Genomic DNA, 27,826 nt, shown 5'->3' on the forward strand with positions numbered 1-27,826 from the left:
GCAAGATAAACTTACCCATTGTTAACCGTGCTGTTTGGGCAATATGCTATCTGACTCCCACCAGGTTCCTATAGGTAACGTCCCCCTGGATCCTGGGTCACCATGGTAATGGGTGTTTGAGCTATTTTTTTCAAGAATTGGAACCCCTTGTCCACTTCAGGCCAGTTGAGACCACCAACCCATCAAGTGGGCCCACGCAGACACGTGTCGGATAAGAGACCTTTTGACAGCAAGAGGTTGGAACTCCACCCTCAGGGCATGCTAATGCCGCCAGTCTGTGAACGTGTGTCCTAGGAAGAGGCACGCAGCCTGACTGCGCTTGCGCAGATCATCAGTTACCTCATCTCTCCTCACCTCCAATCATTTCAGACCACCTTGCCCCCTTCCCCATAAATACCCGAGTCCCTATTTTCGGGGAAGTCGATTTGAGATTCATTCTCTCATTTCCTCACTTGGTTACCTTGTGATTAATAAACTCTCTCTCTCTGCTGCAGTCTCATCGTCCGGTGTTTGGCTCTCTGGGCGGCGGGCAAAAACAGACCTGGTGCGCCAACACACCCACGCCCTCAGGATGGAAGCATCAGATGCAGGAAAAGCTCACAGGTACTCTGCTTAAATTCTGTTTTGTTAGGACCCCACCTCCAAAGAGTTTTGAAGTTGAAAAGTAACTAGCAGGTTAACTAGCAGCACACCCATGTAACCCAAGGTCAACTCCCAGGTACTCCTTTCCTTTCTTTAGGCCTCAGTTTCTTCATCTGCACATTGGCGGTGTGCCACCTGCTGCAAAGGCTGGCTGCCAGGACTCCCCATGCAGCTGAGGCCTGACCGGCACGTGAGGATGGGGCTATTGTCACATCACTCCTCAATCCTAGGGCTGGAAGGGGCCAAAGTGTGCAGTGGCCCTGTCACCAACTAGGTGGCCCAAGAAACTCCAGCATGGGTTTGGAAGCATTTAACTGTTTTTCCAAGTTGTTTTTTTTCCCTTTTGTATGTTAAGGAGATGTAACTGCCAACCACCCTGAAACTGACCAAGCCTCAGCACAAGAGCTATGCCCATGACCCTTGCATTACCTTTAATGCTAAGATCTCTCCAGGAGGAGCTTAGGCCTTAGCACTATAACCTGCAGTGTATATGGAAACACGTTTTCCAACTGAGCCTGCGCGAGTGAATACCCACCTCTCCCTTTTGAATATTCCTTCCCCATCTGAAATAAAAGATCCTGCTCCCCTTTGTTTCAGGATGCCATGACTTTGGAAATGATTCCTCATGGCCTCCTATTTGTCGCAAATACACTTTATTTTGTGAGACAACTTCCACTGGTGTAGAGTCTTATTTAACTCACCAGGAGGCGAGCCCACTTGGTTTGGTAACAGCCCCGCCCACCACTCACCCTCCACAGGCCAGAGCAGGGGAGTTTGGCTGGAGAGACAGACACATGGGCTTCAGGGGCCACAGATGACCACAAGGCAGGCCGGTTGAAGACTCAGTGCCCTGGAGAGCCTGAGACTGCCAGCCACTCAGGGGGCTGGAGATGGGGCGCATTCTGCCCGGCAGGGCTGCTGGCCAGGAGTGAGGGACCAAGTGTGCAAACACAGCTGGCTGGCCGCCTCAGTCATTTACTCTCCAGCACGTAGAGAGCTCCCCAACGCCAAGGACCAGTGAGAGGCCAGAGAGCCAAAGAGAGTGAGCCCAGACTCGGGCCCTGCTCTCCAGAACTGACAGTGCAGTGAACGACAGTCAGCGAGTCTGTTCCTAACAGGTAGAATTACGACGACAACCCTTTCTACAGCAAAACTACACTGAGCCTCGAACACATGACAGGGCACTGGATAAAACCCAAGCCAGTCACTTGACCTCTGTCAGAGCTTCCCTTCCCTCCTCTGCAATTGGAAATGAATAATATCTACCTTGTCAGGTAGCTGGGGATTCATCAACTGCTCCTTGAAAAACACCTGGCACGATGCCCAGCAGGTGAGCCAACCTCTCGGTTGCCCAAGACAGTGAGAGAACCAGGACCCCTCTACGGGCTCCACCAGGTACCCTGCAGAAACGAGAAAAAAAGCCTTCTGCTGCAGCAGAGGCTGAGAGGGCAGGCCCAAAGGGAACAGTACCTGCAGGGCTGGAGGGCAGGAGGGCGGGCAGCGGCTAGAAGGGCAGCTCCCTGGATGCTAGAAGGGCAGCTCCCTGGATGCAGAGGCCACGACCTCAGGCTAGACTCCCTGGGGACAGCTCCCTGCCCAGATGGGCTGTCTAGCGTGGATTTCCAAGGCCTTGAGAAGATAAAAGCATCCCTGAGAGAGGCTTTCAAGGGATGCTGGGGAGTGGGGGTGCGGCGCGGCAGTTTTAGAACCAGGTACAACCCGAGAAAGACGGTGAGGAAGGGGCCCGGCCAAGGGCCAGGCACGCAGGGCTCCAAATATCATCACGTGGGAACAGCTTAACCCAAGCGGCCAACCAGGAACCAAGGAGACTTGGTTATAAGCGACTGTCCCTTGGGCTAGGAGGGAGAGAACAAGTCTGTTGTTATCATTTGTACCCCAAATTCCATTTGCAACTGTTATTTGTTTCAGAGACGCTGAAGCATGACAGATGTTTTATGTTATCAGACAAGACAAACCAACCGGGACTTCATCCTCACACGCTGCCTGTCCGTGTGGTTTCCCGCCAATTGGCCACACTGTCTCTGTCACACACACTGGACTACAGGCTACAAGTGGGTTCCGTGCCTCCTGGCACACTTGAGAAGATCCTGACGCAGCACACGCTGTCGATTCATAAACAGCAGGGTCACAGCTCTGGTAGCCGTGGCTGGACAAGCTGGTTCAGACCAGTGGTTCTCATGCAGAGATGTCACCAACCAGACTACTCATTCATCTCTGAGGCCTCTATAAACTGGAACTGGCATGTAATTATTACCGGGAAACAGCTGGGCTCCTGGCTTTTGAAACACCTTGCTCAACTCACTGGGGTGGAGTAGCCTTGGGACGTCTCATGAGGCACACACAGGAGGAGCTCCCGCCCAGAGTACAGCAGATTCTGTCTCCCCCATCAGAACCGCTGCAAATTAGAGTGGCGGCAGGAACCCTCCAGACGGTCCCAGAATTAGAGGTGCTATCAATTAGCACTAAAAGAAGCAGCCCAGTTTTTGGAAAGTGACAAAAATAAGCTAATATCTTAAGGGGGGCAGGCATGGAACAGGGACAAGTGCTCCAGGACGACGCAAAGTGTGGTCCATGGACCAGTAGCATCAGCATCACCTGGGAGCCTGTAGGAAGTGCCCAACCTACTAAAGCAAACCCGCTGGGAGTGGAGCCCAGTAGTGTGCCCGGAACAAGTCCTCCAGGTGATTCTTAGGCGCTGAAGTTGGAGAATCTGTGTCTAGTCTGCTGTCTTAGAAAGATGCCTGAAGCTTTACACAACTGTTTCCAATTAAGTCCTAACACTCTATAAAAAATTGGACTTTTTTTCAATAAACTGAAAATCAGTGCTGCAACAGAAAGACAAGGGTGTGGGCTATGTGCACGTTCAGTGACAGCGGAAGTGAATGCAGAGTAAGCCAGGACAGAATGGGACAGACAGCCGCACCTTCCTCAGTCCCATCCCAGCCATCCACCCTCACCCACCTTGCCCTCCCCACTGGGCCAGGTACCGTCTTCACAGCCACATCGGTGACCATCAAAAAGGCCAAAAGACAGATCACCACCATTTGGCGCAAGGCTGTGGTCTGCCTCCTCCCCACTCTGACTCTAACTGTAGCACAGCCCGGCGGAAAACCACTCAGCAGCTAGACTGTAAGGAAGGCTCTCAGCCATCATGCCCTGGAATCTCTCAGGCTCTTGAGTAAATGGCCTGGTCCTTAGATCAACGGACAAGGAACAGAATGTTGTAAAAGCTCCCCCGGGACATGGAGGAGTCTGGGTGCTGAGCGAGCAGGAGCCCTCCTCTCACGCCATGAGGAGGGAGGCCTTCCTCATGCCCAGCGTGTGTGTGCAGGCCAGCCTGAGGCTATCCTCTCGGGTGGGGTGGGAGAGGACACTAAGACTTCAACACAGTAAGCCTGAGACAGGAAAAGGAAACACCCACAAATTAAAAAGGTCACCCTATTTTAGCTTTAAACACACAACCCTCTCACAGACAGCAATGTCCAAAATAGCACATCCTATTTTAGGAGGATCAAAGGCAGCTCCTAAATGGGCCACAAAAAGACCCAGAGTTTGGAAGATGAGGACTGTGTAATCACAGAAGGTTAGGAGCTGCAGGGTGGTGGATGGTGTCTAACCTCTTCCTACTCCAGCCCCATTTGAAGGACAGGAGACTGAGGCTCCAAGAGCTAAAATGGCTGCTTGAGTCCTCCGGACTCACATTCCATCCTCTACTTCTGATCTCTCCTAGGCAGCTCTCATCCCACTGTGGGGCCCAGGCCGCCCAAGTCAGAAGGGACCTCGGCCTCGCCTCCCTCACCCAGTTGTGGTCTCCGGGGCAGGATGGGCACTCCTCGATGAAATGGGCACCTGGCAGGGAGAGGGGAGAGGCGGGTGGGGGTGGAGGGAGAGATCCCCCACTCATCAGACTCCTCAACTCTGGGCTGAAGAAGGGCGGTCACCAACAGAGGGGCTGTGACTACCATGGTCTTATTCTCTCTCACAACGGGAGGGCAGTTCCCACAAGGCCAAAGTTCTATGCTGGAGATACAGGGCAGGGAATGGTGACAGCCAGCCAACACGGCCCGAGACCTGCTAAAATGGGGGCTTCGGTTAATCCTCTCCTTAGGCTGCGGTCTGGGAACACCGTGTCCAGTACCTCAGACAGAGAAAGGCTGTAGTAAAGATGCCCCTAGAATTTGGCAATGGGGCCCGGAGCAGTCACTTGCTGAGAACTGGGACACTGGTGAGGTCATGGTTTCCCCAATCCAGGCAGGACGACCAGGATGTGCCACCTGCTCGGGACAAAGGGTCACAGTGTGCTGATGTGGGCAGTCAGGGAGCTGTCGGGTCGGTAGGTAGAGCAGCCCGGCAGGCCTCCCGTCCCTGGAAGGGGGCGCAGCCTCACAGTCAGGAGCATAGCCTGGAGCCAGACCACCTGTGTTCCAATCCAGTCTCTGCCACTCACCAGGTTAGTGTAACCATCAGTTTCCCCTTGTGAAATGGGTGTGACATGCATCCACCTCGTCCGGTTGTTGCAAGCACTAGATGATTTCATCCCTGTAAGCTGTACAAGGCACACAGAAATGCTACGTGAGTGTGTGCTGCTATTATTACCATCACCACTACCAAGCCCATCCAACACTCCCAAGGCCCTGGGACTCTTCCATCCATTCAGAAACAAGGTTCTGGAAGCACTCAGGCCAGGCCGCGATCAAGGACAGCAGGGGAGGGGCTCTAAGTACCCACAGAAAATGGTAACCTTACAACAGGAAATAAGGCTTTGATGAAGGTCAATAAATCTATTAAAAGTACCCATTAAAAACCTGGCTAGGAGAAGAATGGCCCAGAGAGCCCTATGAGAGTCTGTGCCGGTCAGGAAGGCAGGCAAGGCAATGCTGACCATTCCCGGGGGGTGATGGCGCATGAGGGAAACCAGCCTGGAAACCAGGGACTCAGACGGAGGTGGGCCCCACTCCCCTCTGGAACAGGGGAGGTCTCCAGGAACCCACCCTCAAGAGAGCTCCTCCTGCGGCAGCTCCTCCCCACACATACACCCTGGGCGGGGCCACAGCGGGGCACTACGGGGAGGGCCACTCTGACTCCAGAGTTGGGGACTGGACACCGCAGGGAGACTGAGAGGGAAGGGAGCGAGGAGGGACGGGGAAGGGAAGGGCTCATCCCCAGAGCCCAGGGTCCAGCCCAGCTGGAGAGAGTCTGCTCTAAACCCCTCTGAGGGCAGGGCTGCAGAGCAATCTCCCCTCACCGTGGAGCTGTGTTCAGACTGAGAATCCAGTCAGGCATGGTCTACACAGAGCCTTGAGCTCAGTGCAGTTAGCACCGCATGTGTCCCAGCAAAACCTGACCTGAAACCCGGGGTTACCCAGCACCGAACAAGCAAAATTCACAGTCTAGGAACTGTCGAAACTCACATTTTAAAAAAGTTTCTACGATATGAATCTTCACTATCTTGTGCACCCATTCTAATTAAATTCTTTTAAAAGTTTTGAGATTAAAAACGATTTCAAGTGGCAAGTCTGACTCATTTTGTTAAACAGATAAACGTGGGCAAAATCACATTGCAAAGAAGGCTGGTTACCACAAAGCTATTTGGAGTTGATTTTCGTAAGATTCGGCCATCAAATCTTGACTACCTGTGGGTGGATTAAACGTTTGTGGATTAGCCTTGGTAAACAATGAGAAGATAGTGCCTTTGCGGAAAAAAATAAACACCATTATAACTGCACTCCATACTGTTACTGGGAATTACTGGCAACCACGGGGACACACAGGACCCCATACAGGAGCCTGTCCTTCCCCACCACAGGGAGTGCTGCTCCCCTCCTCCCCAGCCCCAGCGCTCCACCCCTGCCCCACACAGCGCCGAATGCCAGAGCCAAGGACAGGCCGTTACAACCATTTCTGGTCATGCAATGTAATACTGAGGCTTATATAAAAACAACATATCTGTAAAAGTTCAATGTGCTGTTAAATTTTACATGTGATTTGAACCAGGTTAAACTCATTTTGTACCATATTTTGACCTCTTTTGTGTTACCCGTGATTTTGCTCTTTCCAAGGCCTAGCCTCCCTCTCCTACCTCATCTGTCACCTGGTTGCACAAGAGTTGAGTTTAAACTAAGCCGAGACACAGAGATGACTCTGGTACTAGAACCACAGCCAGGGGATTTTAGAGGGCTCTCTGTAACCTGGAAATCTGACAGCTAACTCCCTGGCTTCAATCCCTTCCACGGCTTTCTCAGCACAAACAGGATGCAGCCCAAAGTCCTTCACCTGGCATGGATCTGCTGGCCCATCCACCTTTCCTAAGCTTACTAAGTATCACACCCATAGGCTGTTTCCCTAAGGCTCTCAGTGTGCACTCTCTGTGCCTTTGCTCAGGCTGTCCCCTACACCTGGAAAGCCCTTCCTGTTCTGTCCTGTAGGCTTAGGCTGACAATTCCCACTCATGCTTCTTGACCAATTTAAACAGCAATTCCTCTGTGAAGCTTCTCCCAGCCAGAAATAAATATCCTCTGCTCTTTATGACACAACCCTTTCTATAGTCATAAAGAGAAAAACCTTTAATACACTATAAATCCTTGTCTCCCTGAGCTCAAGAAAAGGGACTGAGTCATCTTCATCTTTAATCCTTCAGTGCTGAGCACAAAGCTGACCCATCGAAGGAGCCCCAAATAAGCTTTTATTAAATAATAGAAAAACAAATTTTGTATCCACAGCATCCCAGATGGGTTTGGTAAATAAGAAAAATTATTTGAAAATGTTTATCAATGAATAGATTTTTTTTAAAGCCATGACTATAAAATAATGAAACTGATTTTTCTGCACCTCACTTAGGCTGATGCTGCTGGCAATGTGCAAAGAGGGGCTGTGAACTGTTGGGGAAATGGCAAAGATAGCAGCCTGGTTGAAGTGGGTCTGCAGCCTCCCAGTGCCTCACAGTACACAAGAAGAGCAAGACCTGAGGTCAGGAGCCTGGTTTGAGTCTTGTCCGTCACTCACCAGCTAGGAGACTCTGCGCAGGCCACTTAACCACTGTGGCCCTCAACGTGACGTCTGTGGAGTAAAGGGTCAGACGGGACCTGTCAGGACTCATCTAACCCCAGGGCTCTTCAGAGCACAGAGCACTTAGAGCTCTAAGGCATTTCCATGTTACAAAGAACACAATACACAGAACAAACCTCCAGCCCCAGCTTCTTTGGAGGACATCCTTTTGCGTAGGCATCCCGCTTAAAAAACAGAACCTGCCACAGACCTCACCAAGCACCCAGAAGGCTGGCAGGTAGCCCTCTGCCGCGCCACGGACACCAAATCCACTCAGCAGGCAGCAGGTTCATCCTGAGGCTAACAAGGTGATATTAGATACTATTAATACGAAGAGGGAAATAATGGGAGACTAAAATAAAACCACAAGTGATTTCATCACCCTGTGTATGGCTTTCGTTAAACTGATGCACACTTGAGAAGGAAGGGCGTAGAGACACACACACGTCTGTATGTGAGCGACAGACTACCTCCAAGAGGAGGCACAAAAATGCTGGGCCTGCTGGTTGTCTCTGGAGAGGGGAACTGGAAGACAAGACAGGAGCCACGATTTTTCTCTTTCCACCTTTTGTAATTTTGAATGATACCAGAGATAAGCGATACCCTCATAGGGTGTAACTATGTAAGGTATGCAATAGCCTCAAACAAGTTTTGAAAATGCCCCACAGTGAATAAACTGTATCTTTCACGATCATATGTCTTAACGCTCAAACATGTTTTCATTCAACACCCTGGTGAAGTGGGAAGTCAAGATAACCTAAGGCCCAGATCAGCTTTTCCATGCTGTGTGACCTTGGGCAGGCATTTAACACAAGCGTCACTTCCAGCATCTGAGAAACAAGTGGACTCCACACCCTTCTGTCCCCAAGGGCAGCTGGACCAGACAGAAGGACAGGCAAAAAGCACCTCGACCCCTGTGCAGATGGGAGCTGGTGCACCTCCAGGACCCGGGATGGACAGATGAAGGAAGGAGTGGACGAACACGGGGAAGGTGGGAAGGTCGATGGGCCAGGAGTGAGGGCATTCCAGCCTGCAATGTCACTCGCACCAACCGACTCATCAAGCTCAAGAGGCAGCAACCAGCCCTGTGGCCACTGCCCGGCCCAGGTGAAGCCACTGACCACACCTCAGGGTTCCTAATGCAGCCTGTCATGGCCAGCGCCCAAAGCGTATGGGGGAGGCGGGAGCCGACAACTCGGCTGTCACCCTCTCTACACTGCACCTACACTGCCCTCCCTCCATCCTGCTCTGTGGCTGGCAGAAGAGCAGCTCAGTGCAGCAGAAAGGAGCACCTCACAGAGAGAGGGAGGAGGGGATCCTGGGCTGGAGAACCAGCTCCAGCCCTGGCTAAGCTGTGATGCTCTGGGCAAGTCACTTGCCCTCTCTGGCCCTCAGTTACTCTTCTGTAATAGGAGTATCTCAGATCCCTAACCACTTGCCTGTTTCTGCAGATGCCTTACGCTGAGGGCTCATGGATTCCAAGGCCCACCACGGACCACCAGTGACACTTAGGCCAGGGCTGGGGAGGTGACACAGAAGTCTGCTGTGGCCTCTCCTCCATGAAGTCACTGTCTGCAGGGCAGGGTGACATGTAAGAAACAGCCACACAAGGGAGAGGGCACTTTGGCAGAAGCAGCTGGAAAAGGGAGACACCGTCTGTATCAGGTCCCTGCGCAAGACTGGCCTGGTTCCCTGGACACTTGCCAGCGTTCGTCTCTCCCATTTTGGGTCGGCTTCTCCACTGCGAAGCTCCTTGAAGGAGTTTTACTCCATTCCCATCCTCCCCACAGTACCCAGAGGTGCTGGGGGCGGAGCCCGGTGCATAGGACAGCAGTGAGCACCTACTGGAGGAATCAAGGCTCTGGGTGCTGCCAGCTGTGCACGCTCACACCACTGACCCTTTCACTCTGGACACACTCTGAGGAAACTGCTGAGAGGTGCTGGGCACCTCGAGCCCAGCCATGTACCTTTCACCCTCCTCCCCTCAGTAAGGACCCCACCTGTGGCTCGTGCTCACCACCTCCAGAAATGGGCCTGGCAGATGGAGAGAAAAAGAAAATGGAACCACACAGGAGATCGAAAAAGGGGCCTTGCTGGAACGGACCACAGCCCAGTCAGTCACTCTCTTGTTCCCACACACTGCTCGTGGGACACAGAAAGAGGACAAGCACGGGTGGTCCTCAGAGACAAGCTCAGCACCAACATCACAGTCAGCAGGACCACCCCAGCACTTTCAAAGTCACCCAAGATGGCTCCTGCTTAAATCAGCCCACACCCCAGCCCAGATCCTCTGGCAGTTTGCCTGGCATGGGGTGGAATCCCAGGTCTATAACCTGATCTCCACGCTGCTGTCTGTGACCTCAGTCATGCTGGGGTTCTTGGGTACTCCTGGAGGCAGGGGGGCTGAAGCAAGTCCACTAACAGGGTCTATAACATCTTGAGAAGCTTCAATATTTATGAGATATTAAAAAAAAAAAAAAGCTTGTGGGCCACTGGGCTCAGCATTTCAAATCTGCAGTCCATGTAGCAAACCAACACTAAGCTACCCCTGGTTCCTGAAGCACAGCTGAGGCTGCCAGCCCCTGAGAAGCAGCAGCATCGCGGGCCTTCTGTGCAAAAGCCCCTCACCTGCACCCACTGCTCAGATGGCCTAACAGAAACACTCCACACGTGATACGATACCACAGAAATCTTAAGTTAAAAAAAAAAATACTCCCACCTGTTACATATTTTAATTCTACATTTTCCCCGATAGCTTAGTGAAAGTGCCAAGTTTAAAGGGGAACAGAGCTTTTCAAAACTCCAATATTTTTTTTAACCCCACAGGGTCATCCATTCTTTTCTCCTACGTGGAATGACTGTAAAATAACGAAACAGCATTTTTCAGAGGACTCAGATCAGAACGTCATTCATGTTGGCCAGCCACAGCGGAGGCACAGACACATGCACACATGAAGACCCGTGGCTAAAACTGTTTTAACGTGACCTCAGGTCAAAAGTTTGCCCAAATCATTCTGGTTTCTGAGACTACAGATCGACTGCGTTGTAGCAAAAACGAAACCCATGTTGACACCTGTTCGAAGGTGGCCAGTGGAGGTTTCTCCGGAAATGTCTTCCAGCTCCTCCTGTAGCATGGCCCTGAACCACGCCTGAGCAGAGGCAACGCCCAGGGAAGTGACCACCCAACTGGGCGCAGCTTGTTCCTCGGTCCTGGAATCACACTTCTTCTCCTTCCTGTGCCTTAAGTGCCCGGCCAAGAAGGGACAAACGCCTCACCAACGCTCCCTGCATGGGGCTGAGGTGCAGTGGGCTGAGGCTCTGGGCTCCAGCTCCAGCCATGCCTCCTGATGAAGGGGAAGGAAGAGGCCGTCCACTCAGGCACACAGACTCACCCAGGCACGCCCTCAGCTCCCTCAGAGCTCAGAACCAGCAGCAGGTGAGCCTCGGCCCTCCCCTCCATGCAGTGGGAGCTTAGAGCCATGCTGGGCTCCAGTCAAGAGGCGCCTGGGGTACCTCCTAAGCGCACCTGTGCTTAGTCAGCCCCCACAGACCAGCTCTCCCCACCCACACCACTTGGTCCAGAGCTGGGCTCCTGAAAATCCAGAGACATGACAAGGCAGAAAGGAATAATCTGAAATCTCAGAAACTGAAAAGGAAAGAAAAAAGAAAAAGTTGGAGAAAGTCTTTGTGGAAGCCACAAATCCTATGTGCAACAGCTGGTCTGATACTGATCCTGCCAGATGGGTTAACACCTCACAGCCTCAGCCCACATGTTACATATCTAAGATGAACATGATTTTAATAAACAATGTCATTAAGAAGGCTTTGTGGCTACAGATCCTAAGCTCTTAATGAAAAAGTAGTCTTTGTTCTCAAGAAGAAAGCAGGGCTTCCCTGCAGCTGTGCCCTTCACCCTCATCACCATGCCGGACACTCGGCCTATGGGATGCACCCAGGGTCAGCAGCACAGACCCATCCGGGCCACTCACAGGATGCCTGTTGCAAACACGGCCACGCCCTGCTGAAGGGGATCTAGAAACAGCTGTCTGGGCGTAGGGCCTCATGGGTGCCATCGTGTGCCAACATCATGGTTCTAAAGCATCCAGGGAGAGTGCCCAAGCCACCAGGGCAGACTGCTGGGCAAAGCTGGGGAGGGGCAGGGGACTCACAATTTTAAATACAGTTGTAAGGAAGGGCCTTACTAAGAAGGTGACATTTGAGCAAAGACTCAAAGAAGCTACAAGAGCAAGTAAGCCATGTGGGCATCTGAGAGAAGAGATGCCAGGCAGAAGGGCAAACCAGGGCCGTCAGCCTGAGGCCGGCGCAGGGAGAGGAGGAGAGGAGGTGGTGGTGGAGAAGATGCATTGTGGGGCCTCAAGACCACAGCTTTACACACATGAGAAGCAGAGAAGTGAGCTGGTCTGATTTTGCTCTGAAAAGCTCCTCTGGCTGCTGTGCTAGAAACAGACTAACCAGGGGCCGGGGCAGCGGCAGAGAGGGCAGGTGCACTGCAGACAGGGCCGTAATGGAGGCAAAGGTGAGGGCACCCAGAAAGGAGAAGTGTGTATGCTCCGAAGATGGAGCCAGCAGGACTTCCTGACAGAGTCGATACAGGAAGTGAAGGGTTGTCAAGGACAATTCGCGGTTTCACGGAACACCTAAGCAACAGAAGGAGCGTGTCATTCGCTGAGGTGAGGAAGGAGGAGTGGGTGAGGGGTGTGAGCACGAGCCTGGTTTTGGACATGTTTCCCGTCAGGAAGGCAGTAGATATCAGGGCCTAGAGTCCAGGAGAGAAGTCTGGACTGGAGAAGTATAGTTAGGAGTCGTCAGCTTATCAATGGTAAATAAAGCACCAGAATGGAAGACACCACCAAAGAAGGGAGTAGAGAACAGGTCCCAGGACTGGACTCTGGTGACATCGGGGAGTGGAGGAGAAACCAGCCAAGAAGACCGAGTGAAATATATGGGGAACCCCAAGCGAGGGGTCCTAGGAGCTGAGGGGAGAACGTTTCAAGGATGAAGGAGTGATGAAATGATGCTGACAGGCCACCTAGGATGAAGCACAGGGACTGACCACTGTGAGAGGACGGATACAGTGTACAAGAGGCTGGCCTTAGAAGCCGAGCGAATGGGGCAGACGCTGGCCAGCGGGTCTACAGAAGTTCTCACCAGGTTGCTTGTTTTCTCAGTAAATTGGAAGGAAGGCCAGCAGGAGGGTGGGGTGATGTGGAGACAAGAGGTGTCAGAGGTTTGAGAGAAAATTATGAAATAATAGTCTAGGACAGGAATCAGCAAACTACGGACCAAGGGCCAAATCGTGCCCACCATTTGTTTCTGTAAAATAAAGTTTTATTGGAACACAGCCATGTCCACTTTTTATTGTCTATGAATGCTTTCACACTACAGCAGCAGAGCTGAGTAGTGGAGCCCGCATGCCCCACAAAGCGTAAAATACTAACTATGCGGCCCTTTACAGAAAACGTTGGCCAACCCCTGGTCTAGGGCAGTAGGGAAACATGCTCTAAGTGCCAAGTGGTCCCACCACGCTCTGTGCTCATGAATTTAGAGAGACCTGTCAATGTGGTTGTATGTTCTCCTCCAGCCTTAAGCCACTGCGTTGAGAAGAGGCTATAACCAGGGCTCTGGTTTCACCAAGTGAGACTGCGAAGAGAGAGGGACCAGGGAGGCCATTTGCCACCAGCCCTCTCATATCAGTAATAATCAGCCGCTATTGCCATGGAGGCTTCCTCAGTGTCCAGAAAGGACACTGCACCTCCATACATCACCGCATTTCATCTTCGCAGCCTCTGCAAGATGGAGAGGACTGAGCCTCAGCACTTAAGAGACCAGCACAACACAGCCATGTGGGGATTCAAAACAGGTTGAGCCAGTTCAGAAGCCCAAGTTCTGAACCTCTAGGGCCCAGCTTTCTCCACCTCAGCTGCACCTTAGAATCACCTCATGGAAAAGATGACAAACACCAATGCTGGCCCCACCCCCACATTACTTTATTAGCCTTGAGTTGGGGTAGGAGGGTGGAAAGCAGGCTTCTGGGGTTTTCAAAAGCCACCAGGCGATTCTAAGAGCAGCCAGGAGAGAAAGGTGCAGCACTACCCTGCCTCCCTCTCTGAACCACTCGCCCCCCAACAATTCCTTTCCCAGCCTGTCCACATCTGTTCTGCCATGGTTGGCTCCTTCTCTGCCATCTCAGCAACGACCTCAAGAGGCATCCACCAAGCCTCCTAGGCTGGGAGGTCCCTGTGACAGATTTATGGTGACCTGAGGTCTCTCCAGCCCTCAATGTCCAGCCGCGAGCTCTGCATCTGCTCTGAACTGAACTTACTTCACCTGTGAATCCATGAAGCGTTACAGACTTAGATCCTTCACCGTCCAAAGAGTGTGCTGTTTCTCCTTCACAAACTGAAGTCTCAATGGGTTCAGGATCAACACCATCACAAAAGAAACGCCACAGGTCTTAGGACCAGAAATGTGACCCACCAGGCTCACACCACGCAGTACTGACTCTGGGTGAGTTTACTTCCTGTCCTTCCTCTGTCACTCCTCCCTGAAGGCACCTTTAAATGTTCTGTTTGCTTTACTGAGACATCAAATTTGGAGTGCCTAAGGCTCTCATCTCCTTACTGTTAAACCTCGACATTTTACTATTATTCCACTTACTTAGAGTGATCATGTGTTAAATGAGTGCATGATCTCACTGCACTGGAAAGTAAACAAAGCACTACCATTGACGAATAATTTTAAAACTCAGTTCTGGAATTGCACAGAGGTGAGGCTGAACCTACGGGCAGTTCAACCAACAGTCTGCATTCCAAAAGCCCATTTATAAGTTATTTAGAATCTAGAGAATATTTCTTTTCATGTAAAATTACCCTTAAGATGGCATTTAAGTTTCTGAGCTAACAGCCAAATGCCTATGTAACTCATTTGTTCTTTTGCTGATTTAAAATAAGGAAAATGTTATTATAATACAAGAAAATCAAGTGTGTGTTTGCATGTGCATCTATATTCAAGAAAATCAAATGTGAGTGCACGTGTAGGGGGTATATGCAAAAGCTCTATTACGTAAGGAAAAGGAGCTTTTTATCCAGCGCACAGAAGTCAGTCCATGGACGGTGAGAAGAGACTTCTGCTCACTTCCAAGAGTGGAGGACACTGATTGGTGCTGGGTCTTCACTAAACCTGTTGCCCCACATGGGAGGTGTCACTAATATTGCTGACAGGTTCTCAGTCTTAACTGATAACACAGGGACAGGGGAAGGAGAAAGGAGGTAGAGATAGAGAAACAGGTTAACAGTGTGGTGAGCAGTAAAGAGACATGAGGGAGGAGGGGAAGGTACGGCACAGGCACAAGGCATCAGGGGGGAAATGAAGCAACCCCCTCCCCCCACTCTAGTCTGAGAAACTCGGAGTCCAGAGCCTGGTGTGGTCACTCAAGGACTGCCAGGACATACACAAGCATGACACAGCATTAAAGAGAGAGAGAGAGATGGAAATAAAACTGTGGGTCCCCATCAAAAAGAATACAGACAGACATCATCGGCCTGTTGGCACCCCGTCACTCCTGTGAGTTTGGTCACTGGTCTATCACTGGGTAAGGCCAACCTGGCATAACTGTACATGAGGTGCTTTGTGGAGAGAAAGACTGTGAACACGGCTCTGCCACTGACCAGCTGGGTGACTCAGCTCAGCTTCTCTGAGCCCCAATTCTCTCATCTGTAAAATGGGAGGATGGACACGTATCATTCAGGGTGCTCAGAGGATTAAACGAAGCGGTGACACTGAGGCAGAGCACAGTAACTCGCACTCGGTGAGGCTCCACAAGCACTGTGGCTCACTGTAGTCTGTGCCGGCAACGTGCATCACCCCTGCTGAGCCAACAGGCCCTGGCGCACAGAGAGTGCTCAATAGGGTTAGCTTAAGAACTATAACAAGAAAAGGTCCTTTCTACGGAACTGCGGGGAGAGATGGGAGCAAGACTTGTGGGAGATGGAGTGAAGACTGAGCGAGGTGGGCAAGGGCCGGCCCGTGCATGGATCCGAGTAATCAGAGGGAGACCAGAGCCCGAAGGTCAAGCTGCTCTCCACCCAAGGGCTGTGCAGAAGCCAGGGCTGCACCAGGAGGAACCACAGGCCCCAACCAGAGCAGGGGTCAGTGCAGAGAGCTGGTAGGAAGCTGGCTCCACTCTCCGCGGAAGGGGATAACTGGGCCTAGTCAGCTCCTTCAGGGACCTGAAAGCCAGCAACGGGGGACTTCTGGGACCTGCAACCAGCCACTGAGGGTCTTCAGGGACCTATGACCAGTAACTGAGGTGGGTGAGAGACAAGAAGGATAAGCAGAAGATATCGAACAGATTAGGGCACGTGGACTACCATGAATTTTCATCAGGTTATTTATATTACATAAATATAAATAAATCTGTAATTTACTCACATCTATACATAGTCACATTTTCAGATTACTTCTCCCGGTCCACAACTGTGAAGTGATTTTCTAAATGTCCACGCCCAGGGCAGGAACGGTATGTTCTGTTGGCTGCTCCCTCTCTTTGCCTACTACACTGCCTGGCACAAGGGAGGCATTAGATAAGCATTTGCCATATCAGCGGGTCAAACATGTGCACACCTCCCAACGCACTTTTTCTTTCAGGTATTAAGACCACCCATCCTACTCGTCGCCCGTCCTTGTTTAGTCCTCCTTGGTTGGGACTGGGAACTCACACTGAATAAGGACACAGCACACAGACCTGGCTGGGCTCCCCATGCTGGGCCATTTCACCCACGTGACACCATCTAATTTTCTCCGGGGCCCACAGGCTGTTCTATCATCAATGTACAGATGAGCAGAACGAAGCTGCCCAAAGCTGCCCGGCCACAGTGAAACGAATTCACTCACGCAACAAACGTGTCCCTAGCAAGGTACAGCCTTGGCGCCTGACCCCACAGTTCCTATATCTTCAAATCAATGTTCACAACACAGGAAAATGACGGGGGCTTATCTGTTCATCGAGTGCATGTCCAGCAGCATCACAAACGGCCCCCAATGCAGAATCCAGAGGGGAAAACATTATGGCCACCTGACCCCTGCTCAGCCTCTCCAGCCTCGACTTCCTCACCATGTCCACTGTATGTCCTCATAAGGCTGCTGTGGAATGTGACAGGTCAAACAAGGGGCCCCCAAAAGATGTCCAGGTTCTAATTCCTGGGCCTGTGAGTATTATTTATATGGCACAGACTTTGCAGATGAGATTAAGTTGAGGATCTTGAGGGAGATTATCCTGGATTACATGGGTAGGCCCTAAATCCAGTCATAAGTGTCCTTACAGGAAGGAGGCTGAGGGAGATTTCAGATAAAAAAGAAGGCCATGTGACAGAAGCAGAGTCACAGAGAAGATGCCACAAAGCTGGCACTGAAGATGGAGGAGGGGGCCATGAGCCAAGGAACGCCAGCAGCCACCAGAAGCTGACCAAGGCAAGGAATGGATTCTCCCCTAAAGCTACCGGAGGGAGCATGGCCCTGCTGAGACCTTGCTTTTGGCCCTGTGAAACTGATTTTGGACTTCCAGCCTCCAGAACTGTGAGAGGATAAATTTCCACTGTTTTAAGCCACCAAGTCTGTAAGAACATGTTACAGCGGCCCTAGGAAACCAACACAGGGGATTAAATGGGAAGTGCGTGTGAGGCAATCAGCACGGCGCCTGGCACACAGTAGGAACTCAAGAAATCTCAGGCAGTACAAGATAGTTCCTGCCACCCTTGCTGGACTACCAGCCAGTCCTCACAAGCTATGTGAAGAGCTATAGGCTTAGGCTGTAATTATCCTGCTTACATTTAAAAGCTCTTTCATATATATTGTCTCACTTGATTCCGTCCCAAAAGGGAGTTTCCAACGCTGCCTGAAGACTCTTAGTTCATCCTATATAAATACAATTTTGCCACAGGCACTTCTTTGTCTTAAATACCCAGTACAATTACCTCAGATATTTTGTAGGGTGACCCCTCTGACTCTGGGCACAATGAGCTGTGATCAGGGCCACCTCACCTCGAAGAAACACAGCAAGAGCACTTCTCTCGGCCATAGGCCCTGCAGCTGCCCAAGGGCGGGTGGAACGGGGTTCCAGCCACGGGGGGGAAGGGCCGCTGGGCAAGCAGAAGGCGGAGAGGTTAACATGCGGCCCTCTGCTCCCCTCTTTTCATTTCTTCAGCCCTTGTTCCATGCACCCCCACTCTCAGTTTTCCTTCCTGAGGGCTGAGTCCCAATGTCGAAACACTGCGTGCAACAACTCCACGTCCTCCGGCGTTGGCGGCTCCCTCGTGTAGACCCCTCAGCCTCAGCTTCCCCTGGGCTCTGCGCGGATGAGGCCCCGCGATCCTGACGGCTCTTCTGCCCTCCCGTCGGCCCCCATTCAGTTTCAGAGTTGGGGCTGTGCTGCCCCCAGGGCCCTGCCACCCTGACTCTGGCCTGAGCCAGATGTGAAGACCACCCCTTTCACCCGGCCAAGCAGCCATCAGCCACAAAGGGCTCAGGGCGGAGCCTCAAAACCTCAAGAGTACCGAGAGAAAAAAAGTGAACAAACAGAAGCAGCCTCTTCACTTCCTGAAAGCAGCCATCTGCAGGCCTCTGAGCTGTCTTCTTTGCACCCATGCTTCTCTGACCTTCTGCAAGGGCTCGGGTCACTCAGTGGAGACTTGTGCCCTGAGCTGGCTGACAGCCACCAGGAAGAGACAGTGGTGTGTCTGGAGCGAGCGACGGCCAGAAGGTAGAGCACCTCAGTGCTCCTCGGCCACCGGCACTGCACAGAGCAGACCGCAGCGGGCTAACGTCTAACACCTGCCAGCCCTTCACTCCCCTCCGGAGCCCTCCCGGCTCAGATCTGTCTGCTAAATCCGGCACGGGCTGTAAGCAGTCTCAGAGACACACCTGTGAACTCTGACAGAGGGTTATCATCAGGTCCTGCTCTCCAGCGTATCCCTGGGCCAGCGCGGCAACAGTCACGTCCCTTGTGCCGGACACCTCCTACAGGAGTGAACGCCACCAGCAGGCGTGCTCCAAGGAGCCCACCTCTACTCCCCCGCCCAGGCCTGAAGGTGAGGCCTCACAGATGTCATCGGCCTCCAGAAGGATGCACACTCACTCCTCTTGTGATAAACCACCAGGACGTCTTGCAGATTTAGAAGCTGAAGATGACCATCCAACATGACTCTGAAACATATTTACAATGCCCCTGTCCAGGCTGCCCCCTTCCCTCTCAGAGGCACAGCACGATGGTGGGAGCAGCTGATATGCTGGGAGGGCACGGCCAGAACCAGCCTCAGCCAGACACCATCACAGCTGGAAATCGACTTGATTCCACAAGCACTGTGCATTCCTGGTCCTTCGCTGTCAGAGACGTCCTTCTGGAACCATTTGTAGCAACTGCAGCTCACCTCGAGGTGAGCTAGGCAGAAGAAAGCCCCTTGGAGCCACTGTTCTTGAAGCTGGGGTCAAAGGTGGCCTCGACAAGCCTCATTCGGGATGCTATGGGTTAGTTTAAAAGACCTGTGTGTAACTGGAAGGTAATATATTAAAGAAGCATATTTTACAAATAATATCTAACCATTAACTGCCCTCCACTCCCCAGAGGAAAAGTTACAGGCCAGATGAGAACTGAAACAAACAGGGAGGAACTTCCAAACGTCATGTAACCCCACGCTCTCCTTCCAGCCAAGGCAACACTCAATCCACACCTCTGAGCAAGGATGGTGCAGCCTCTTGCCAACAGTTAACACATTAGTGCCAAGCACAGGCTGGCAAGGGCCCACCATGCACCAAGAGAGCGCTGCTGAAAGAATCCACAGTACAGCCTGGCAGCATGGTGCTGTGCAGCCGGGCAAAAGAAAGAGAAACTCTTTACATTCTGATGTACAACGAGCACCAGACCCAGCAAGGGGAGAAGGTGAGGGGCACAGCGAATGTGGAGCATGACACCATGGGGGTGACAAAAAATCAATGTGTACACACAGGGGCCGGCCCCGTGGCTTAGCAGTTGAGTGCACGCGCTCCGCTACTGGCGGCCCGGGGTTCGGATCCCGGGCGCGCACTGACGCACCGCTTCTCCGGCCATGCTGAGGCCGCGTCCCACATACAGCAACTAGAAGGATGTGCAGCTATGACATACAACTATCTACTGGGGCTTTGGGGAGAAAAAGGGAAAAAAAAGGAGGATTTGCGATAGATGTTAGCTTAGGGCAGGTCTTCCTCAGCAAAAAGAGCAGGATTGGCATGAATGTTAGCTCAGGGCTGATCTTCCACACACACAAAAAAAAGAAAGAAATTTAATGTGTACACATACACATTTGCTGGCACAGACAAAGAATATCTTGGGAAGAATACACGAGAAGCACATGGAGTTGGTGTCTCCAGAGAGGGGATCTGGGTGGCTGGGGGATGGGGTAGGAGGCTGACTTTACCACACATCCTGCTGTACCTTATCATTTTTGAACCATAAAAATGTATGCCTAAACATACATAAAAATGTATGTTGTAAAACATAACATAACATAAAATGCTATCAAATCTATCAAATCAAGCTAAGTACAGGCAGGTTTCAAGGACTCCCACCAAGTGACATTAGTGCAGAGCCACTCATAAGAGGATGCAGGACTAGGGCCGGCCTGGTGGCACAGCGGTTAAGTGCATGTGCTCCACTTCAGTGGCCCAGGGTTCGCAGGTTCAGATCCCAGGCACGCACCGACGCACTGCTTGTGTCAGCATCCCATATAAAGTAGAGGAAGATGGGCATGGATGTTAGCCCAGGGCCAATCTTCCTCAGCAAAAAATAAATAAATAAAAAGAGGAGGATTGGCATCGGATGTTAGCTCAGGGCTGATCTCCTCACAAAAAAAAAAAAGAGGACGTGGGACTTAAAGGGGCCCTTCTCTGGGGTAGTGTCACCCCAGCAGGTGAGGGAGTGGAAGAGAGGGCCACGCCTGTTGCTGGCAATAACCTCCATCACCTCGCCACCACCAGCACCCCTTGCTCTCTGTCCATCACTTCCCTCTTCTCCATCTCGGCTCCTTCTGCTCTATTTTCCTCCCTGACTACATCACGACATTATGTGGCACAGTAAAGTGTATGCTGCAAGTCCCAGAGCCACAGAATCTTAGAGACGGAGTGTGCTGTAGCAGAATTGCAAGCCAGGCCTGTCCCCATAATCTCTCACTACCAACCCCCACCCCCCACCAGCCACTGGCAGACAGCCTTGACTGCTTCATGTCTGCGCTTCACTCACCGCAGAGACCCCGCAAGGTCACAGGGGCAGCGTGACTGTGGAGAAAGTGGCGCCAACCGAAACTGCCCACTCAGCTGTTTCACTGCAGGGAGGCGACCATGACACAATTCATATCCGTTTCTAGGAAACCTTACTTCTGGAGTTCTTCACATACCAACTCTTCCTCTTTCTCGTAGTTAGCCTAGTTTTCACAGGTGGTTTAGAATATTCTTCCCCAGTGCTGGTTTCATTTCTATTTCACAGACTTGGCTTCATTGCCACCACTGGAGGCTCTGGGGATGCCCCAGCTGTGACTGGGCATTTCGGCCACCCTGCATCAGGACCCGCTGCCAAGCAGGGCTCAGAGAGCTGTGGTGCCCACATCTGCTGGGCCGACCCCCACTGGAGACGAGGAAGCCAATCTTGACCCACAAACCTGGTTAGGGCACAGCTACGGTTATAAGAACTATTACAATCTAAGACAGGGTATCCTCAAGCCATGAAGACTAATAGAGTTGCTTCTGTCATTTAAAATAATAATAATGATACAAGCAAAACAGAATAAAAAGGATTCAAAAAGTCTGAAGAAGCTCCAATATGGGATGAATGAAGTCCCAAACCTTGAAAAGGGCCCCTCCAGCCCCTCGGTGAGCTGGCCCTGCCTCGCGACACGTCTTCCCCAATCCTTCCCACACTTCTCTCCTGAACTCCCCAGCTCCAGCCATCACCCCCTATTGACACCTAACTCACCCCTCCATGAAGCCTTGTGATGCCCCCCAAGACCCACGGGAGGAGGAAGCCACCTTTCCTGTGCACCCCCATCCTACCTGGTTTCCCTTTATCTTTTAGTACCTATGATACCACACTTAAAACTCTATGCATAGGGAAAAACAATTATTCATTTAGGGTAATTAAATTTAGAAAGAAAAAAGTCCAAGATGACCAAGGCCTAAGGTGTGGCACCTCTCCCCAGAGAAGCAGAAGCAGCCCCTGGGTTTCAGCCAGCTGGATGAGAGGGCTTGTGTGCCGAGGACACAAACTGTCACTGCACGACGAGGACACGTCAGGTGCAGGGGGACTAGCTGACAGGTTTGGTTTCACCTTGAGAACTAACTGGGGTGACAGCTGTCCATGGGCTCCGGTCTCACCTCCCTCTCCCAAGTTAGACTGAACCCCAACTTGACCTCCGGGAAACAGGCTATCTTCCCAAGAGGGACTGAGGGGTTTTTTGTACTTTCAACAATAACGTAGTGGCTTTGTTCATTCATTCACTCAACAAACATTGATTATACACCTATTTTGTGCCAGGCACTGTGGGATGCTCTGGAGATGCAAAGAAAACTGAGCTATTGTCCCTGCCCTGAAGGACACTTAAGTCTGATCCACCCCAGTTCTGTTATATTCACTGGGCATGTCCCCAGAGAACAATCTTCACATTTGTGAATGCCACTGTGGGACACAACGCTCCCCAGAAAATGTAGTAAAGTTGAAGTGAACTTTTTAAGTGATTCCTCCAGAGTTACTAAGGAGTTACTGTCAAGGAGCTATACACCAAGAAGGAGAGGGTCAGGGGACCTCCCAAGCATGGGGTGCAGGTGAGCCAGTGACTTGGCACTCCACACCCCAGCCCTTCAGGGTGCCCAGAGTAGATGATTTTACTTTTATGCTGTGTTTCCTTTTGGCTGCCCAGCACTTACCCCCTTCCTCCTAGTAACAGTTCCCTGCACTCCGTCAGGGAAACCGTGCCACCTGCCCTCTCTCAGGCCACTCAACTTGGGGGGGACGAGGGCAAGAGATCCAGGCCAGGCAATCAAAGCGCCGAGTTCCCCAGCATCAAGACTACCGGTTTAGGGGCAAGCACCTGACCCAGGTCCACCCAGTCAGTGTAACTCCTTCCCCGGGGACAACCCAGACCTGCGCCATCCATCTTGTCTCACAGTGGGCATCATTCCCAAAGGACAAAGCTCGGCCTGAGTGCTACATGATGCTGACCTAGGACCATATTCTGTGCCCCGGGGAGGCTCCATTCACTGAACTTCATGTGTCTCTGGCCCTGTGGTGGTCGCCACCTTAAACTCAGATGTTTCCCCAGTGCCTACTATGTCCCTGGCAAGGGTTACCAGGCCAGTGGCCACACAAGTGTGCTCAAGAACGTCCGCTTTCCCTGCACTTCTCTGCCCTGCCGTTCTCCATTGATGGTGCTTTCCCCTTTAAGAATGGAGATGAGACATGGAAATCAGAACCACTTCCCTCCTGGCCAGGGGCCTCACTTTCTGCATTCATACTGCATATTTAGGGTGTCCCAACAGTCGTTGCTTCCTCTGAAAAACACGTGCAGCATCTGGTTCACTGGTGCCAGACACCTCCCCACGGCATCTGTGGAACAGGAAGGCAAATCCCAAATAATATGGACCAGCACACCCATGAGGGAGGAGGAGAGGGACTTCTATGAAGTTGGGTGGTCACCTTCCTTAAGTCAAATATTTCACTCTCGAACACGAAAATAATTTATGTTTTTACTGAGAAATTGGATAGCAAAACAATCTGGAAGATAACCATCAGCTAAGGCAGTAATGATTCTCACTGGGATACGAGGAAAGTCTTCATTCACTGCCTGCAGTAGCCACTCCCAGGGGAGAGAAGGTGAGAAAGCCATTTCATAATCCTTGCCTTTTTAAAATGTAAGGTTAAAAATTTTTAAAGGCTAGGAAAAATTGTTAACACAGATAAGCTAATTTTCATCATTAGTTTTGAAAACACAATCAGAAATACTCTTATTTCAGAAGCAAGAATTCAAGGAATGTTTCTCTGTAAAGACTCTTTTTTTTTTTTTTTGTGAGGAAGATCAGCCCTGAGCTAACATCCATGCCAATCCTCCTCCTTTTCTTTTTCCCCAAAGCCCCAGTAGATAGTTGTATGTCATAGCTGCACAACCTTCCAGTTGCTGTATGTGGGACGTGGCCTCAGCATGGCCGGAGAAGCGGTGCATTGGTGTGTGCCCGGGATCCGAACCCAGGCTGCCAGTAGTGGAGCGCACGCACTTAACTGCTAAGCCACAGGGCCGGCCCCTGTAAAGACTCTTGAACACATGCATGTCTATACCTGTAACTCCCAGGGACTCCAGGCAGCCAGGGAGCCAGCACAGCTCCTCCAAGGAGCTCAACTTCCTGGTGCTACTGCCTTGTTAAGGGGGGGGGTGTGTGTGTGTGTGTACGTAAAAGGTGTGCACGCACATGTACAAGTGGCAGGCGTAAGTGCACGAGTGAATGGCATGTGCAAGCACGAGTGGCATGTGAGCACACATGGGGTGTGAGTGGTGGATGTGCGCACATGTACTGGGTTGGGGTGGAGGGACAGTGACGGGAGCAGCTGGCCTGGCCAGCTTTACCCAGATGTGCAGCAGACAAATGCTTACGCCCCATGGTGGGCAGGCATGAGGAGGGCCCCAAACTTCTCCCATCCACGCCTGTTCCTGGGTCTGACATCCGACCATCACTGCAACTTTCTTTTGAGTTTAGGAATTGCTGGCAAATATATCCTTCTGAAAATGCACATGCCTCAAAAAGAAGAACACATTCAATTTCGCTGACACCTAGAGTAAACTCGTTATTAGATCCCTTTCATGTGACAGACAATGAGCACTTGGGATCACCCTTCTGAAAGGAAAAGCAGGATGAGAAGAGAAAGAGGCAGGATAGATGGACAAACAGACCCAGGGGTCACCCTTAATCCAGCTAGTGAGGCCAGCCCTCCCCACACTCAGTGGTGGGAGCCTGTCTGTGGCAGACTGAGGGCGAGGAAGGGTAAGCCAGCCCCTGAGGCTATGGTGGGGAGAAGCCTGTCTGCCTTCTCCTGGGCCCCTCCACTCCAGGCCCCTCCCCGCTCAGGGCACCTCATCCACGGGCCCTCGCCTGGACTTCGCACGTGGCCTGAAATCCTCCCCACCGAGGCAGCCCTTCCCTTCTGGGCACACCACGGGTCCAGCAACACCAGGGAGACTACTGATGGGAAGCAGCCCTGGTCTGTGAGCCTCAGCAGTGGCCCTGAGAGCTTAGATTGAATTCTACCATTTCCATTCTTTAAATGAGAAAAGTAAGGCACAGGGGGGATCAAATGACCTCTTTCAGACTCTAGTATGAAGGCAGATGTGGAAGTGAGAAAGGTCACACGCCCTCGAGTTCTTGGTTAGCTGCCCATGCCTACAGTTTCCCCAGAGAAATCTCCCCAACATTCTGCCAACATTTTCCCAACAAGCACAAAAACTTATCTTCCAAAAAAGATAACAACCTGCAGGAAAGACACAGCTAGTTGCCTCCAATGTCCATTCTTCCCTCCCCCCTCAGTGACAGGCCCAGGACCCTGACTTTAGTTGGCACGGGGCTGTCTACTCTCCTTGCAGCTTGGTGTAGACAGAGTTCAGTTCTTGCCAACAAGATATAATGGCAAAGTTTGACAAGGAGCTCTCAGGAAGTCTGCCTTCATCCAGCCTGGCATCCGGAATGCCCAGAAGCAGGCTGTACCTCCAGCTGCCATCCTGGACATGAGGCCCTGGGCCTCACTCTCGGGATGGTAGGGCATGAGCTCTGACTGCCCACCTCTGGACCTCAGCACATGAAAGAGAAATAGATGTCTATCTTGACTAAGCCTCTTTTCCTTCAGATTTTTCCTGTTATACACAGCCAAATATTAATCCTAACAATTCTACCACTCCCCACTTATATCCAACGGTGTTGAATGTCACCATCTTGGAATGCTGAGAGCTGTGGATAGGGAAGGGTACTATTTTAGATTTAAGTACCTTTACAACCCCATTTTTCCAGAAAGAGACCTTTAAATAAAGCATTCTCAAATTTACCCTGGGCTCCAGGCTAAGGTGAGCACATTCTTACAAGACCTTATAGGCACAGTTAAGATTCATTCTGTTGTAGTTAATTTATACAACAGTTCCTCCCCAAGATAATCAACATTTATAATCCTAAAAAAGCTAACCAATCCTATTTCTAGGCCTGTCTGGGTAGCAAGCTCAAAAAGCCTTAATATGAATTCCTGTTTACTATCCCAAACATTTACTAGCTTGGCTTGTATATTTAGTGTAGACAAATCTAGGTTATGAGGTAAAAATAGCACCTGCTTTCATTCATTACAGTCAGTCCATTAAATTAGGTTTACAGTCTAAGCCATGGGCTGCTAGTTGCCACGACAAACACTGGTACAATCCTTAACAGTTCACAAAACAGCCAACCTGTGGGTATGTAACACTGGTCAGATCCTGTGATGCTCAGTTCCAAGGAATAACACAGCGATTATTGCCCTGAAATTTGATCATATCTCATCTAATCCTGTTTGAAATGAGTCCATTCCACTACAGCTTAGAACACTCTTTGCTTTGGAAGCAGCGGAGGCTGTGCTGGCTGCTGTAACAAGGACGGACCTGCACTCCAGACAAGTGGCCCAAGGCCCTGAGAGCATCAGAGCCAGGCACACACGGGACACGGCCCAACAGTCAAGTCCCCAGTGCAAAATCCCAATGTCGCCCAGGTTGGAAACTGATGGAGATTAACTTTAAAACCTGGATGACTCTGGACCACCAAGTCGGTATAGGAGTGGTACTGCGTCATGGAAGCATCCCTTCTCTTTGAGCCGGTCAACCAACCCTGCAAAAGGCCCCTCGCTGCTTCACAGCGCATCTGCTAACTTTTCCTCTCTCTTTGACCAACAAGGTTAATACCTAGCTCAGTAAAGATATTTGAATAACTAAAGAATGATTAAATAATTAAGTTGACTACAAATGCAGAGATCTCCTCCCTCCAGTAAAGTTATTCCACATACCATACAGCTCAAAGGCACCTATAACGATAACCACAAAACATGTGTCCTCGGCGATCGCTAGCAGGATGCCGACTATCGGCAGGACTATTTGCACTACTGAGTAAAGCAGGTTTCTGTTCTCGTGGGCTCTGTTGTGTTTCAAGGAGAAAGACACACCAATGAAGAAGGTGAAAGCTTTTGGCAATGGCAGCAACCCTGAAATACGATCAGGACTCTTCTTGAAGGGACAGCACTCACGTAGTTGTATCCATCTGAAGCTCTTTCTTTTTGTCTTTTTAACCAGTTTATGCTTTAACTGATAACTTTAAATCCACGTACCCGTTACATAAAAGGTCTGGAGTGGTTAATAGGAAATAAGTCAAAAATAGGGTAAAACGAGGTCGAGGAGAGGTAGATGGAAAAGTCAAGGAAGGATGTCAAGCTGCCACAAAGAGAAAGTCCAGACCTGAACCAGACAACAAGTGTGAATAAACTATCAGGGGGAAACATCAGGGAGTAAAGCGGTCTCCATCAGTCCACGGGAAAATGACAAGGATTGGGGCTCCAACACAGAAGCCCTGTAGTTGTACTGGGGGACTGTCTGCAAAAGGCCCAGAAGGAGGGATGTGGGGATGGAACGCAGGTTGGGGGAGCCAGGGAAAGGCACCAGATGCTCTCCTTGGACCAGGAAGAGCTTTGTCAGCATGGTATACAGGCAGCTCCGATCTCCATGGCCATCTCCGGGGTCCTCCAGGGTCTCTGACACTAAGCTTCTTTACTCTAGAGAAAGCTACTGCTGAATCACTGCAGGAGAGAAAGTGAAAGAGGGAAGAGGCAGGAGTCTGATTTCCAAGGCCACAGACTAAAGAAGCACTTCCCTAAAAACAGACACTGTGTGTGCGTGTGTGTATGTGTCTCACCCCTATGCCGGCTAGATCAAGAACACATAACACTTGACCCACGCAGCTCACAGGCACTATCACAGCTCCACTTCCTTGTCAGATTGGGGGCTGAGTGAGGGAGAAAGAAGGGACTCACTTCCAC

General features: G+C 51.2%; 1 protein-coding gene across 6 annotated transcripts in view; it reads right to left on the reverse strand.

Annotated features, from left to right (window-relative positions):
- Positions 1–27,826, reverse strand: part of INPP4A (inositol polyphosphate-4-phosphatase type I A) — a 138,576-nt gene that overhangs the window by 99,410 nt on the left and 11,340 nt on the right. The window contains exon 1 of one of the 6 annotated variants that reach the window (XM_058534500.1): positions 1,909–1,983. The exons of the other annotated variants lie outside the window; for them this stretch is intronic. The gene's annotated coding sequence lies outside the window, so the exon portion shown is untranslated. Of the gene's footprint in view, positions 1–1,908; positions 1,984–27,826 lie in introns of those variants that run through there. 6 annotated transcript variants of the gene reach the window in all.

This window comes from Diceros bicornis, chromosome 40, assembly GCF_020826845.1.
Source record: "Diceros bicornis minor isolate mBicDic1 chromosome 40, mDicBic1.mat.cur, whole genome shotgun sequence".
Classification (NCBI taxonomy): domain Eukaryota; kingdom Metazoa; phylum Chordata; class Mammalia; order Perissodactyla; family Rhinocerotidae; genus Diceros; species Diceros bicornis.